The sequence below is a fragment of the Mizuhopecten yessoensis genome, unplaced genomic scaffold, assembly GCF_002113885.1.
Source record: "Mizuhopecten yessoensis strain PY_sf001 unplaced genomic scaffold, ASM211388v2 scaffold10979, whole genome shotgun sequence".
In the NCBI taxonomy this organism is placed as follows: domain Eukaryota; kingdom Metazoa; phylum Mollusca; class Bivalvia; order Pectinida; family Pectinidae; genus Mizuhopecten; species Mizuhopecten yessoensis.
The window spans coordinates 1166390-1181635 of NW_018408817.1; the positions used below are offsets into that span (position 1 = coordinate 1166390).

General features: G+C 37.4%; 1 protein-coding gene across 13 annotated transcripts in view; it reads left to right on the forward strand.

Moving 5' to 3' along the window:
* Window positions 1-15246, forward strand: part of LOC110464274 (nephrin-like) — a 376492-nt gene that overhangs the window by 209287 nt on the left and 151959 nt on the right. The window contains exon 1 of one of the 13 annotated variants that reach the window (XM_021519394.1): window positions 10476-10642. The exons of the other annotated variants lie outside the window; for them this stretch is intronic. The gene's annotated coding sequence lies outside the window, so the exon portion shown is untranslated. Of the gene's footprint in view, window positions 1-10475; window positions 10643-15246 lie in introns of those variants that run through there. 13 annotated transcript variants of the gene reach the window in all.

The window sequence follows — 15246 nt, forward strand, 5'->3', positions numbered from 1 at the left end:
CTCAACAAGGATGTAAAACACAAACAATCCAAACCAAGCATACTCTCACAGTTTCTCAACAAGGATGTAAAACACAAACGATCCAAACTGCTTCAGCATACTCTCACAGTTTCTCAACAAGGATGTAAAACACAAACGATCCAAGCCAAGCATACACTCACAGTTTCTCAACAAGGATGTAAAGCACAAATAATCCAAACCAAGCATACTCTCGCAGTTTCTCAATAAGGATGTAAAACACAGACAATCCAAACCAAGCATACTCTCACAATTTCTCAACAAGGATGTAAAACACAAACGATCCAAGCCAAGCATACACTCACAGTTTCTCAACAAGGATGTAAAGCACAAATAATCCAAACCAAGCATACTCTCACAGTCTCTCAACAAGGATGTAAAACACAAACAAACCAAGCCAAGCATACTCTCACAGTTTCTCAAAAAGGATGTAAAACACAAACAATCCAAACTGCTTCAGCATACTCTCACAGTTTCTCAACAAGAATGTAAAACACAAACGATCCAAACCAAGCATACTCTTACAGTTTCTCAACAAGGATGTAAAACACAAAGAATCCAAACCAAGCATACTCTCACAGTTTCCCAACAAGGATGTAAAACACAAACGATCCAAGCCAAGCATACACTCACAGTTTCTCAACAAGGATGTAAAGCACAAACGATCCAAACCCAGCATACTCTCACAGTTTCTCAGCAAGGATGTAAAACACAAACAATCCAAAAAAAGCATACTCTCACAGTTTCTCAACAAGGACTTAAACCACAAACAATCCAAACCAAGCATATTCTCACAGTTTCTCAATAAGGATGTTAAACACAAACAATCCAAACCAAGCATATTCTCACAGTTTCTCAATAAGGATGTTAAACACAAACAATCCAAACCAAGCATATTCTCACAGTTTCTCAATAAGGATGTTAAACACAAACAATCCAAACCAAGCATACTCGCACAGTTTCTCAATAAGGATGTAAAACATAAACAATCCAAACCAAGCATACTCTCATAGTTTCTCAACAAGGATGTAAAACACAAATAATCCAAACCAAGCATACTCTCACAGTTCCTCAACAAGGATGTAAAACACAAACGATCCAAGCCAAGCATACACTCACAGTTTCTCAACAAGGATGTAAAACGCAAACAATCCAAACCAAGCATACTCTCGCAGTTTCTCAACAAGGATGTAAAACACAGACAATCCAAACCAAGCATACTCCCACAGTTTCTCAATAAGGATGTAAAACATAAACAATCCAAACCAAGCATACTCTCACAGATTCTCAACAAGGATGTAAAACACAAACGATCCAAGCCAAGCATACACTCACAGTTTCTCAACAAGGATGTAAAACACGAACAATCCAAACCAAGCATACTCTCACAGATTCTCAACAAGGATGTAAAACACAAACACTCCAAACAAAGCAAACTCTCACAGTTTCTCAACAAGGATGTAAGACACAAACAATCCAAACCAAGCATACTCTCTCAGTTTCTCAACAAGGATGTAAAACACGAACAATCCAAACCAAGCATACTCTCACAGGTTCTCAACAAGGATGTAAAACACAAACAAACCAAGCCAAGCATACTCTCACAGTTTCTCAACATGGATGTAAAACACAAACGATCCAAACCGCTTAAGCATCCTCTCACAGTTTCTCAACAAGGATGTAAGACACAAACAATCCAAACCAAGCATACTCGCACAGTTTCTCAATAAGGATGTAAAACACAGACAATCCAAACCAAGCATACTCCCACAGTTTCTCAACAAGGATGTAAAACCCAAACAAGCCAAACCAAGCATACTCTCACAGTTTCATAACAAGGATGTAAAACACAAACGATCCAACCCGCTTAAGCATACTCTCACAGTTTCTCAACAAGGATGAAAAACACAAACGATCCAAACCAAGCATACTCTTACAGTTTCTCAACAAGGATGTAAAACACGAACAATCCAAACCAAGCATACTCTCACAATTTCTCAACAAGGATGTAAAACACAAACGATCCAAGCCAAGCATACACTCACAGTTTCTCAACAAGGATGTAAAACACGAACAATCCAAACCAAGCATACTCTCACAGGTTCTCAACAAGGATGTAAAACACAAACACTCCAAACAAAGCAAACTCTCACAGTTTCTCAACAAGGATGTAAAGCACAAACGATCCAAACCCAGCATACTCTCACAGGTTCTCAACAAGGATGTAAAACACAAACGTTCCAAACCAAGCATACTCTCACAGTTTCATAACAAGGATGTAAAACACAAACGATCCAAACCGCTTAAGCATCCTCTCACAGTTTCTCAACAAGGATGTAAAACACGAACAATCCAAACCAAGCATACTCTCACAATTTCTCAACAAGGATGTAAAACACAAAGAATCCAAACCAAGCATACTCTCACAGTCTCTCAACAAGGATGTAAAACACAAACATTCCAAACCAAGCATACTCTCACAGTTTTTCAATAAGGATGTAAAACACAAACAATCCAAACACAGCATACTCTCACAGTTTCTCAACAAGGATGTAAGACACAAACAATCCAAACCAAGCATACTCCCACAGTTTCTCAACAAGGATGTAAAACCCAAAAAATCCAAACCAAGCATACTCTCACAGTCTCTCAACAAGGATGTAAAACACAAACGATCCAACCCGCTTAAGCATACTCTCACAGTTTCTCAACAAGGACTTAAACCACAAACAATCCAAACCAAGCATATTCTCACAGTTTCTCAATAAGGATGTTAAACACAAACAATCCAAACCAAGCATATTCTCACAGTTTCTCAATAAGGATGTTAAACACAAACAATCCAAACCAAGCATACCCTCACAGTTTCTCAACAAGGATGTAAAAAGCAAACAATCCAAACCAAGCATACTCTCTCAGTTTCTCAACAAGGATGTAAAACCCAAAAAATCCAAACCAAGCATACTCTCACAGTTTTTCAATAAGGATGTAAAACACAAACAATCCAAACCATGCATACTCTCACAGTTTCTCAACAAGGACTTAAACCACAAACAATCCAAACCAAGCATATTCTCACAGTTTCTCAATAAGGATGTTAAACACAAACAATCCAAACCAAGCATACTCTCACAGTTTCTCAATAAGTTCCGTCTGTTTTTGTGCACACTTTGTCAGTTTCTAAGCATTCCTTGTCAGATATGGAGCATTTTTTGTCAGTTTTTGAAAATGCTTTATCCTTTTTGAATGTGATTTTTCATCCATAAGATGAGGATGGTTTATAAATGTCAAACCATTTAAAATTTAAAATAAATCACAGAACAGAAAAGACAGATTGTATACTCTCTAATCCAGTAAACAACCTGAATACTAGAATCCGGATAATTGTAAAAGAAAACTTACACCAAATAAAAAAAATTAGCATTCTTCATTTAAGACCTGCAATATTTTGTGTTAGAAAATAGAACTTTAAATTCTTTCCAGACTTGAATTTAATTGACTTTAAACTTCAATAAGTGGTTTTGTAAAAAAAAAAAGAATAAAGAAATAAAGATGACAAACAAAATCTTTTACATGTCTTCAAGCAAATCTGTTAAAAGTGCTTTTGAGAAAACTTTGTTCAGATTATTGTGTTTGCATTTAATATCTATTTTAACAAGTGCTTTGAGTTTGTAGATTGTCTGATTGTGCGGTATAAAACTGCCCGGGAGACGTCTACAAGATGTCACCAAACTTTAACAGCTCTTTAAAAAACTGTTTCTTACAAAATAACAGTGATCTAACCGGTTTTGATTCACCAGAAATATAATAGCCGACTCAGATTGTCAAGGCTATCTCATATGTCGTATCATTAAAACTCAAATTCCCAGAGATGTAGCATAAAAATATATTCTGCGGATTGATAAATGAACAGAAATAATGACATGTATGTAAACTGATACATATAGTCCCAGCCTACACCAGGGAGTAAATAACCCAGAATTAGTCCCAGCCTACACCAGGGAGTAAATAACCCAGAATTTTACTGACAATACGTCTACCAAAAGTAGAGTTGTTTTAATGATATCGTATTTATGACATAGATATGACAGGTCACATCAACTGTAGTTTTCTGTAGTTATGACACATTGTCATATGTTTTACGATTCTCCAGATCTTATCAACTGTAGTTTTCTGTAGTTATGACACATTGTCATACGTTTTACAATTCTCCAGATCTCCCACCGGCAACGACTACCTCACAACTGAAGCTTTGGTGGTGTTGTGGGATTCGTGTTTCAAACTAAATTTGTAATTAAAAACTAGATTCCAAAAGATTGTGACAATGTTGAATTACAGCATTGTTTTGATGTCATTCGTTCAGCATATAGTTTAGGTGATATATTGTGTAGGCGGCAGGATCGATAGTGACTGGAAAACCTCGGGGACTGACAACATTGTCAGAAAAACACGGGGAATGGAGTTAGGACAGAGATTTAGGGTTTAAAGTGTGTAGGAGGCAGGATTGAAACCTCCGGGACAGACAAGATAGATAGGATAACATGGGGAATGGAGTTAGGACAGAGATTTCGGGTTTAAAGTCTGTAGGAGGCAGGATTGAAACTCAGGGACTGACAAGATAGAATAACACGGGGAATGGAGTTAGGACAGAGATTTAGGGTTTAAAATGTGTAAGAGATAGGATTGAAACTTGGGGACGGACAAGATAGATAGAATACATGGGGAATGGAGTTAGGACAGAGATTTAGGGTTTAAAGTCTGTAGGAGGCAGGATTGAAACTCTGGGACCGACAAGATAGATAGAATAACACGGTGAATGGAGTTAGGACAGAGATTTCGGGTTTAAAGTGTGTAGGAGGCAGGATTGAAACTCGGGGACCAACAAGATAGATAGAATAACAAGGTGAATGGAGTTAGGACAGAGATTTAGAGTCTAAGATCTGTAGGAGGTTGGAGGATGTAGACACAGAGACTGGGGCAGGCAACAGGTCTAGGTGTGAAATTAACTTACTATAGATCAATTGTATTTCATGACTTATATTTATATTCATGTTAATTCACTTGTAAAGTTTGTCACACATTTTATCTGGTTTTATTCAGATAAATCTAAACAATGTATATACGTTATTTTTGTTTTCCATGTATTTTTATTTTTTTACAAAAATTAACTTGACTTTTGCCATTGAGTATTGGTTGCCCGTACCAGCTGGTTTAATTTTCTGCCGTGGTTCCATCATGTTGTTGTATATGGAAGGGCAATTACCACAATGTATGCATATGACTTGCTGTTGAATTGATGTATTTCTTATGAAACTAGTTTTCTTGATGTAATACCTATTGTAAGGAAAGTTGTGATGGTTATTGCTAAAAGGGGGAGGGGGAACCCCACTAGATTTGTCAAGTCATGATTTGTTACTAAAGAGCTGCCAACCTAATGGACTGTTAACAGAACTCTGAAGGTAGAAAGGAAAGGTCGTGATCTTTAATGCTGTCTTCTAGCTGGCAAAATGGAAGCATATGTAAATTGTCTGTATTTTTAAATGACTGACAGCCTAATATTAGTGATGTGATCTTATCTGGTATAGACAGTCGCGTGGAGCAGGGGGATGCTGTGTCGTCCGTCCGTGTCACTGACGACACTCAGACCCCATACTACGTACAATTAGTACAGGATTAACACTCCACGGTAATTTACAGGTAAGTCTGCCTGTGACAACATTAACAACCTCTTTACAGTCATCTTAAAGAAGCGTGCATGATCGATACACCTACCTGAATGGGTTGGTGTGACAAAAAACGGTTAAGTGACCGTCTTTATTCTGAAGACTTAGTGCTGATATGACACGTTTCCGTCCGATAAGGCGTGGAACTGATCACAATATTGATAGAAATAACATTTAAATCTATTCTGTTATTATTCTGTATTGTTAATGTATTGAATGTGTATGAACACACACAACTTTGATTGGTCATTTTACCATTATACAAACAGGTGGTTTGTACTAGTGATTACTGTGTAAAGGTTTTAAATCACAACCATATCTTAATGGTGGCAATTTAGTTTAATTTATTATCAGTTTAAAATTTAGAAAATCAAATCAATGAACTGATCTTGTGCTATTTGACTTGACATTGTTCTGGAACTTACTTTATCCTTGAACTGACCTTTTAATTAGGGCCCCGTATCAGAGATACGGGTGCCCTATAGTAATCACTCTGTCTGTCTGTCTGTCTGTCTGTCTGACTGTCTGTCTGTCCGTCCACATATTTTATTCCTGGCTGATAACTTTGGTGTTTATTGACTGATGTACATGAAACTTGGTCAAGATGTTCAGTTCATAAAAATACACATTGAGGTAAAAAGTCAAGGTCATTAGGTTCAAAGGTCAAGGTCAAATTTTACATCTTTTCACTGATGAACATTTTGTAATGACATTATGAAGCAAAGTTGATCAGAATTACACAAGGATTAAACTGACCAAAGGTCAAGGCCATCGGGTCAGGGGTCAAGGTCAAATTTTGAAGCTTTTCACTTGTGAACATTTCGCTATGACATTATAAAGCAAAGTTGTTCGGAATTAAACAAAGAGACACACTGAGGTAAAAAGTTGAGATCAAAGGTCAAGGTCATGATATTCAAAGGTCGAGGTCAAATTTTGCATCTTGTCACTGATGAACAATTTGTTATGACATGATGAAGCAAAGTTGATCGGAATTGAACGAGTCAACTGACCAAAGGTCAAGGTCATTGGGTCAAAGGTCAAGGTTAAATTTTGTATCTTTCCACTGGTGAACATTTTGCTATGACACTTTGAAGCAATGTTGCTCAGAATTAAACAAGGAGTCAATTAACCAAAGGTCAAGGTCACTTGGTCAAAGGTCAAGGTAAAAATTTTGAACCTTTTCCCTGATGAACATTTTGTTATAACATTATGAAGCAATGTTGTTCAGAACTTAACACAGAGTCAACTGACCTTAGTTCCAGGTTACTGGGTCCAAAGGGTCAAGTTCAAGTTTTGTATTTTTCACTGATGTTTATTTTGTTATAATATTAAGAAGCAAAGTTGGTCGGAATTAAAGAATAAGTCAACTGACCATAGATCAGGGTCACTGGATTAATGGTCAAGGTCATTTGGGTCCAAAGGTCAAAGACAAAGTGGATCTCTGACTTCGACCCCAGCTCTTGATGGAGAAGGTATATAAAGTGAACTGACCTTGTGTTATGTAACTTGATTTTGACCTTGAACTGACCTTGTATGAAAATGATGACTTTGAACTTTAATTGACCTTGTATGAAAATGTTGACTTTGACCTTTAGCTGACCTTTTGCTGTATTTGACTTCGACCTTGAGCTGACCTTGTGTTATATAACTTGACTTGACCTGTACCCCTACTTACTGCTTAACCCCCTACACCGTTACAACTACACCTTCTCCAACTTTCTGTTTCCATTGAGCTATCTTTTTCCAGTTTGTTTCACTCTTCAGCTATTCATAGTCTTTCTTCTTATATCACTGATCCTCACACATTACCTTATCATAATACCCTTACCATATTTCACAAACCTTCCCCATACACCCTTCCCCACCCTGCTGCTGCTGCCTCTCCTGTTCCCCAATTTACCCCTCTTCCCTCCCCCTCCCCACCACCATCTGTTACTTTAGAACCTCCCTATCTCCTTACCCGCACACCACCACCCCAGCCCTTCATGTTACAACCCCCACCCCACAGCTTGTTAGTGTGACTGTAACAACTAGCTCTCGGATGTTCATTATATAAGTTACAACCCCCACCCACAGCTTGTTAGTGTGACTGTAACAACTAGCAACTAGCTCTCTGATGTTCATTATATAAGTTACAACCCATACCCCACAGCTTGTTAGTGTGACTGTAACAACTAGCTCTCGGATGTTCATTATATAAGTTACAACCCCCACACTACAGCTTGTTAGTGTGACTGTAACAACTAGCTTTCTGATGTTCATTATATAAGTTACAACCCATACCCCACAGCTTGTTAGTGTGACTGTAACCACTAGCTATCTGATGTTCATTATATAAGTTACACCCACCCCACCCCACAGCTTGTTAGTATGACTGTAACAACTAACAACTAGCTATCTGATGTTCATTATATAATTTACAAACCCCCCACCCCACAGCTTGTTAGTGTGACTGTAACCACTAGCTATCTGATGTTCATTATATAAGTTACAACCCCCGCCCCACAGCTTGTTAGTGTGACTGTAACAACTAACAACTAGCTATCTGATGTTCATTATATAATTTACAACCCCCACCCCACAGCTTGTTAGTGTGACTATAACAACTAGCAACTAGCTCTCTGATGTTCATTATATAAGTTATAACCCCCACCCCACAGCTTGTTAGTGTGACTGTAACCACTAGCTATCTGATGTTCATTATATAAGTTACACCCACCCCACCCCACAGCTTGTTAGTATGACTGTAACAACTAACAACTAGCTATCTGATGTTCATTATATAATTTACAACCCCCACCCCACAGCTTGTTAGTGTGACCATAACAACTAGCAACGAGCGATCTGATGTTCATTATATAAGTTACAACCCCAACCCCACAGCTTGTTAGTGTGACTGTAACCACTAGCTATCTGATGTTCATTATATAAGTTACACCCCCCCCCCACAGCTTGTTAGTGTGACTGTAACAACTAACAACTAGCTATCTGATGTTCATTATATAAGTTACAACCCATACCCCACAGCTTGTTAGTGTGGCTGTAACAACTAGCTCTCTGATGTTCATTATATAATTTACAACCCCCACCCCACAGCTTGTTAGTGTGAATGTAACAACTAGCAACTAGCTATCTGATGTTCATTATATAAGATACAACCCCCACCCCACAGCTTGTTAGTGTGACCATAACAACTAGCAACGAGCGATCTGATGTTCATTATATAAGTTACAACCCATACCCCACAGCTTGTTAGTGTGACTGTAACCACTAGCTATCTGATGTTCATTATATAAGTTACACCCACCCCACCCCACAGCTTGTTAGTATGACTGTAACAACTAACAACTAGCTATCTGATGTTCATTATATAATTTACAACCCCCCCACCCCACAGCTTGTTAGTGTGACTGTAACCACTAGCTATCTGATGTTCATTATATAAGTTACACCCACCCCACCCCACAGCTTGTTAGTATGACTGTAACAACTAACAACTAGCTATCTGATGTTCATTATATAAGATACAACCCCCACCCCACAGCTTGTTAGTGTGAATGTAACAACTAGCAACTAGCTATCTGATGTTCATTATATAAGTTACAACCCCAACCCCACAGCTTGTTAGTGTGACTGTAACCACTAGCTATCTGATGTTCATTATATAAGTTACACCCACCCCACCCCACAGCTTGTTAGTATGACTGTAACAACTAACAACTAGCTATCTGATGTTCATTATATAAGTTACAACCCCCCCCACCCCACAGCTTGTTAGTGTGACTATAACAAGTAGCTCTCTGATGTTCATTATATAAGTTACAACCCCAACCCCACAGCTTGTTAGTGTGACTGTAACAACTAGCAACTAGCTATCTGATGTTCATTATATAAGTTACACCCACCCCACCCCACAGCTTGTTAGTATGACTGTAACAACTAACAACTAGCTATCTGATGTTCATTATATAAGAATCTGTGTCCTAGCTGTGAACAAGGGACTAATCTTGTCATTTCAGAAATTCTTTGTCAGCGTAAACAGCAATGAAGTGACCCCCTAGGTCCGAGAATATTGGGTTTATTGAAGGAAACTTGTTGTTAAGGGTTTTAAGTAGTCCTGTTGTTAAGTTGTATTCAAATGTTGGAACTGTCACGTTAATTTGTGTTAATTCTGAAACAATTTACGTCTGGCGTTGACAATTATTTCTTCACTCACAAATAATTTAATTTACAAACTCGCCTGTACAATACAATTTGTATACAACAGAAGAGGCCGTAAATTCACACAATCATTTCAGTCACTAGGATTGGAATTCATAATTGTAAGTGAAAAGAATATTTTGTACACACAGTTTTCAGGTAATCTCTTCGCCACACTACCAAATCGTTCGAAAGAAATAACGACAGAGAAAAACAATTTTTCTCTACACCTAATTGTCTTCTGATTATTTGTTTAAATTTCACAAAATGAAAAATGACTAGAAAAATAAATTTGCAGTGTTTGAATAGAGCGTTGTTTGTACGCAGCGTTAGATATATTGTGTTGTGAGCGCTTTAATAGGGATAATTACTGGGGTTTTGATAACACGCTTACCTTGTGAATTATACATGTAATTATTTGCTGACATGCTATCGGCCTTGTGGTAGATAATCACTTGTGTATGAGCAGAACAAAACTTTCTATTGGCCGCGTAACAATATCTCTCCACGGATGTCAACACGTTTTTAAATTTGAGAGCACGCTACAATTCTTTCGATTGATGCCAATGAATTGTGCGGTGTTTGAGTTTTGAGGTTGGATCAAGCACCTGTTCGTTTAAAATTTCACCAGGAAAGTTTATGAATGAGTATTGAACATATTGCCTCAAGGTCCTGGATAAGACAGGTTTCCTGAAGAGAAGGTGAGTTTGGAGGCTAGAATGTATTCACAGTTAACCAGCTATACAACAGTGTTGGTCTTTATAACATAGACTTTCACACATCTACTCATGATCTGTAGATTTTTTGTGGATGTTTTAGAATTAAGCTTTTGCCTTGAAAGTGATTTTTCTTGTTGAATGGTGACAGATTTGATTGTGTGAACAGTTGATGTAACATTGATGATCCACATCTTCCATTGGATGTCGTCCTTGGAGTCTTTGAAGTCTCTAAACCTTGTATCTCAATAGAGGACTAATACAGGCCTATCAATTTAAACATTGCTGAATCTGTTGGAGTGATTTGTATCCATGATTCTTCCTTTCTTTGCCGTAAGTATAAACTTGTCCCTTTAAAAAAAAAAGAAATCAAGTTCCACCAACTATTGGAATTTACAAGGGAAAAAATAACTTCACATCTTTGTATAGTTGATGCACATGTATGCTAACATTGTTCTATGTTTTCAGGTAAAGCTATTGATACGTGCCTGTGTTTAGCTTGATCTTCAGGTAAAGCTATTGATACGTGCACGTGTTTAGCTTGATCTTCAGGTAAAGCTATTGATACGTGCACGTGTTTAGCTTGATCTTCAGGTAAAGCTATTGATACGTGCACGTGTTTAGCTTGATCTTCAGGTAAAGCTATTGATACGTGCACGTGTTTAGCTTGATCTTCAGGTAAAACTATTGATACGTGCATGTGTTTAGCTTGATCTTCAGGTAAAGCTATTGATACGTGCACATGTTTAGCTTGATCTTCAGGTAAAGCTATTGATACGTGCACGTGTTTAGCTTGATCTTCAGGTAAAGCTATTGATACGTGCACGTGTTTAGCTTGATCTTCAGGTAAAGCTATTGATACGTGCCTGTGTTTAGCTTGATCTTCAGGTAAAGCTATTGATACGTGCACGTGTTTAGCTTGATCTTCAGGTAAAGCTATTGATACGTGCATGTGTTTAGCTTAATCTTCAGGTAAAGCTATTGATACGTGCACGTGTTTTGCTTGATCTTCAGGTAAAGCTATTGATACCTGCACGTGTTTTGCTTTATCGTCAGGTATAACTGATAGTTTGCTTGTGTGTTGTAGTGGTATTTAGTTATACTCGGAATAAGATTCATCAGTTTGATATGAACAATTAAGGCTAGGTTTCTTTTGATCACAAACAGGAATTGAAAACTTATTTTGTGAGCTTTCAAAAACGTTTGTTTCCCTTTTCAAGGAAAAGATTCTTTGCATGTCAAAGCTAACAAACGTTTTTGAAAGCTCGTAAAATAAGATTTCAATGCCAAAAACAAACCTATTCTTCAGGTATAGGTTTGCTTCCTTGTCTCTGTATGTCGTATATAAACAGCGTTGTACTCTTATAACAAAAGGCTGAAATTTACACGTTTTTAGAAGTTGCTCCTTACATAAAGGTAATTGAGAATCCAATCTTATGTCTCGTCTGCTGTTTGCTTCATTCTCTCCTAACACAATATAAGTGCACAAAAGTCAAATATGATGCTTGCTGAAAGATGGCTTTTGTCTTGTATTCCGGTTTAGATAGATTTGTTGGACTATTAATGGAAAAAAAGTTATTTAATGTGGCTGCCTTCAGGATTTAGTGTCGTGTTAACGTTGATGGGACATCGTTTATATAGTTAATTGTTTCCTCACGACAAAAGACAGCAAATCACATGGTACAAGACCGATTTCTTCTTCATTTCTCAGTCATCCGATCAATAGGTTCTAACTTTCTCTCCACTGTGGTGTAGATATAGAAATCTCAAACCAAGGGTGAAGATTTTTGAGTTTCAGCCTGAGGCTTGATTTATTATTTTTCTCCCACATTTTTCCGGCCATAAAAACTACTCGAGTTTTAACCCAGTGCACTGTACCATCATCAGTACTTATATTGATGACTGTGTCCTATTGTGATATGGTTAGGCTACATAAAGTAATGACGTTTGATAATGGGATTCTAATCGTGAAGTGTCGTCAACCCCTGGAATGAAATCCATTTTGAACTGATACAAGAGTAGTGATGTTCAAGGTGACTGATCTGTATTAACAATTGTATATGATGCTGCTACAGCGACTGCCTTGACAACCCCCGACCGCTCTAAGCATACAAGTAAAGGTTCTTTGCCACCTCTTGAAAATGATGCAATTGCCCCCTTACTCACCTGGGCCCTCCTGTGACCCTGCCAGTCAGTGAGTGTTCTGGTGTTATACACTTTATATCAGTCACATATCTGTCTTACAATCATGATTGTACAAAGAGAGTGAATAATGTTGAACTTCACTTCAGAATATGTTTGACGGTTAAGTCACCTTTGCACACAGCCATGTTTTGTTAACATAAGACCCCCTTCAGCTAATTATTCTAGTGACCTGTCAGTGTTCTAATTATTCTAGTGACCTGTCAGTGTTCTAATTATTCTAGTGACCTGTCAGTGTTCTAGTTATTCTAGTGCCCTGGGTGCTAACAATGGTAGTCTGGTACTGGCTCAGTGGACAGTGCACTCACCTTTTACCAAGACAGCAGGGGAATGTGTTTGACAGTTACATCACCTTTGTACACAGCAACAGCCATAATTGATATTTTGTTACCTTATTGAGTGCCCCCTTTAACCAACTTGTCAAGTGTCCTGGTGCTAATTGCAATAAATATGGTATATTAGGTACAACAGCTAAGAGATGAGTTTTATTGCAAGTGTGATTAATTGTGGAGCTATAAACTACCCTATACATACACACTTTTGTTTCAAGTATGTCTGGCTGTTTACTTACTATGTACACTTACCCACATATTGCCTAAAGGGAATTGTGCGAGTTTTCTGAGTAAGAATGTAACACCATTTGACACTACCAATAATTGTAATCACGTTATCACACATAAAAACCTCCAGTCTCCATCCCCTCTTTCTGTAGTGATGGTTTGACCCCTGGCCTTGAACCCTGGCCTTGAACTCTGCAGACAAACAAGATCGATTTAAATCTACCATCTGGGTTTTTTGTCAGAAGTATCTTTTTTTTCTGACTGAAATATTTGTCAAGAAGACAAGCAGAGATATAAATTTCCTTGAATATGATGTCTGAACTTTTTTGGATTGTTAGTAAATCAGATTGAAAGGCGAAAATGCATCATCATCAGTGTTGGCGGCGATTTTCGTAGTAGTACCTTAGACCCTGAGCAGATGGGAATGTCTGTCAAAACGTGTCGCCATGGAGATGATGTATACGACCTGCTTGTACATCCTTTGACGATGCGCATTGTCAGGCAATGCGATCGTAAGCGTAACAAATGTCCCGAGGCCTGCAGTATATACAGGTTGGCTTCTCCATTTTTATATAAAAAAAAAAATAAGTATTATTGAATTTATTGATTCTGGATCCATTTCAAGAAATTGAAAAAGTACAGCAATTGCCTGATGGTATAAAGTGATTTCACATCAAATGTTATGAGTTATAAAGTAGACGTGCTAAGGGTTGGAAATTTTCACCTGAATATTGTGATAAACTGAAAGATCTTGGACAGAGGATTTAGATAAACACAAGGAATTATTGGTGATGGTATCTACATCATCTCTGGGGAGTTGGAACTGTAGGAGTTATTGGTGATGCTATATCTACATTGTTTCCTGGGAGTTGGAACAGGGATACTTCACATGACTAACGTAAGTAACCGCACACATTCAACATTACACTGACCAAACTTTACCCACAGGGCCAATCAACTTTGAGTTATAGATACTTGGTTTCATGTTTATTTTCTTGTCTAACAATAGTATGTGAATTTCTTTTTAAAAAAATCAGATGGCGTGTTATTAAGGATATATGTTACGTTACTGTAAAGGATATCTCCTTTCCAAAGAGTTTCACTCTAAGGTAGCTTTTTAGGACTGTTGATTTTGAATTGTTTACTTAATTGATGATACTTTTTGAAAGTTACACAAGAGTCAACATTTTTGAATTATACACAAGAATTAATGACGCATTATAAAGGTACACAAGAATCAACACATTTGAATTATACACAAGAATTAATGACACATTTAGAAGGTACTCGTGAATTGATGACACATTTAATTGTACACAAGAATTGATGACACATTTGATAGGTACACAAGAATGCATGTATTGATCATGATCATGATATTCTGAGCTACCATGATTGCTCATTCAAAAGAACATTTAAAAAAAAAAAAAAAAGGAACACGGGTATAATGTGTAAGGAAGCATATATCCTTAACTCTAACACAAATCACAGGTATAATGTGTAAGGTAGCATATATCCTTAACTCTAACACAAATCACAGATATAATGTGGAAGGTAGCATATCTCCTTAGTTCTTACACAAAATGACATCACAGGTACAATGTGTAAGGTAGCATATATCCTTAACTCTATCACAGATCACAGGTATAATGTGTAAGGTAGCATATATCCTTAACTCTATCACAGATCACAGGTATAATGTGTAAGGTAGCATATATCCTTAACTCTATCACAGATCACAGGTATAATGTGTAAGGTAGCATATATCCTTAACTCTATCACAGATCACAGGTATAATGTGTAAGGTAGCATATATCCTTAACTCTA